This window comes from Penaeus chinensis, chromosome 5, assembly GCF_019202785.1.
Source record: "Penaeus chinensis breed Huanghai No. 1 chromosome 5, ASM1920278v2, whole genome shotgun sequence".
In the NCBI taxonomy this organism is placed as follows: domain Eukaryota; kingdom Metazoa; phylum Arthropoda; class Malacostraca; order Decapoda; family Penaeidae; genus Penaeus; species Penaeus chinensis.
The window spans coordinates 21,630,496-21,632,995 of NC_061823.1; the positions used below are offsets into that span (position 1 = coordinate 21,630,496).

Genomic DNA, 2,500 nt, shown 5'->3' on the forward strand with positions numbered 1-2,500 from the left:
ATTACAGGTCATTCTGGTCAGACAATTCATGTTATAACATTTCATTTTCACAGATTTGACCAGTCCAAAAGCAGACTGACAATCACCAACCTTTCTGTTGATTCCTCTTTGCCAACAAGTTGTGCTTACTGTGGAATCCCAATCAGATGAATTTCAAATTATGTAACTTAACAAGTTCACTTTGTAATCATTACTCACAAATCACTTCTGAATATCATAATACAGCATAATACTAATTAGTTAATCCACTAGTTCCCCATACTGTTATTCATAATGCTCATTAAATGATTACTAGGCATCTTATATTTCACAAACCTGACCTGACCTTGGCCATCTCCTCCCACTTCAAGTAACGGACTACTTGAGCCTGTCTTCTTCATTTTTGTGATATAGCTTTAGTCATGATTATGTTAATTTGTTTGATCATAATCTCATTGCTTTATTCTTGGTCAATTAATTCTATTTTTTTTTAAATTATGTATTGTTATATGGATTCACTCTCCTGATTATTCATAACCTCATTCATATTACCATAAATCTGCTTCTAAGTTAAATCCCTATGTAAAAATGACTCCCTTGACAGATGAAGCAGTAACTATGATCACCCAGGTATATATCCATGCTGTATGGACTGGCTGCAATACTGCAATTGCAGTATGAAAAACTATAAAGTATATATCTGGCCTTATATCCTTGTAAACTTACTATACTCTTTGTTTTCATATCAACTAGACTTAACAAAAATTTAATAACTGAGATTTCAGCTTTATCTGAATTTTGGTGCAAAGTTTTTCGTAATAACGAGACAGATTTTGCCCCACCCACTTCCTGCCACACTCATAGCTGAGATCTTCTTGCCCGTGTTACTCTTCATATCAAATTTCATCCCAAGGCCAAAATAAAACTTCAGTAAACCAAGTTTTAGGTTTACAATATTTCTGTTCAAAGAATTACTTAACCAGAAAGCAGGTTTTGCTCTACCCACTCTCTGCCACACCTCATGCCCTGATATCATTCTGCCTGTGTTATTCCCCATGTCAAGTTAGCCTTGTAGTTCTATTTTTGCTTGCTTTGGTCACAGAGGACTGACTGTGCAAGGCACTGAAACACATATGTAAAGTTACCTCTGTGGTCCAAGTTTTAGGGGACCAAATGCATAAGAAACAAATACACAAACTGACAGCTTTATGTATGTATATTTGTACATGTGCATGTGTACATGTGTATATGTGTACATATATATATGTGTGTGTGTACATGTGCATGTGTACATATGTATGTGTACATATATATATATATGTGTGTGTACATGTGCATGTGTACATATGTATGTGTACATGTGCATGTGTGCATATGTACATATGTATATGTGCATGTGTACATATATATATGTATACATGTGCATGTGTACATATGTATATGTGTACATGTGCATGTGTACATATATATATGTATGCATATATATACATATATAAGTATATATATAATGAAAAAATATATATATTATATATATATATTTACAAATATACTAAAACACACACATACACATATATGTATGTAAATATACATACATGTGTATCTACCTATGTATATACATACATATACATGTATACATATTTATATGTATACATACATATATATGTATATATACATATGTATATACATATCTATATATGTATGTATACATATATATGTACATCTATATATGTATGTATACATAAATGTGTGTATATATACACATACACATATATGTATGTGTGTATATATATATACACATATAGACATGCATATACATATATGTGTATCTACATATATGTATGTATGTGTGTTTATATATATAAATATATATATATATATATATATATATATAAAACCATATACTTATTAATATATATACACATACATAGAAAAATATACATACATATATATATATACATATATGTTTAGATATATGTGTATGTTTATATGTATATGTATATATACATATATATATGTATATGTATATATACATATATATATATACATATATACATATTTATATATATATATATATATATATATATATATATATGGTTATACATACATATATATATATACATATATACATATTTATATATATATATATATATATATATATATATATGGTTATACATACATATATATATATATATATATATATATATATATATATATATAACCATATACATATACATATATATATATATATATATATATATATATATGTATATATATATATATATATAACCATATGTGTGTGTGTGTGTGTGTGTGTGTGTGTGTGTGTGTGTGTGTGTGTGTGTGTGTGTGTGTGTGTGTGTGTGTGTGTGTGTGTGTGTGTGTGTGTGTTATCATACTCACTTGTGGAATTGTTAACTCTCATTCATACAATTGTAACAATGAATGATTACATGTCTTCCACCTCCTGGATACTCATCATTTTTGTTATAGCAGTTGAGTTAAAATAACAATGAAATTCTAA

General features: G+C 28.0%; 1 protein-coding gene across 2 annotated transcripts in view; it reads right to left on the reverse strand.

Moving 5' to 3' along the window:
• The window catches only part of LOC125025658 (telomere length regulation protein TEL2 homolog), a 37,191-nt gene that overhangs the window by 7,785 nt on the left and 26,906 nt on the right, over positions 1-2,500 (reverse strand). The gene's annotated exons all lie outside the window — the stretch shown is intronic.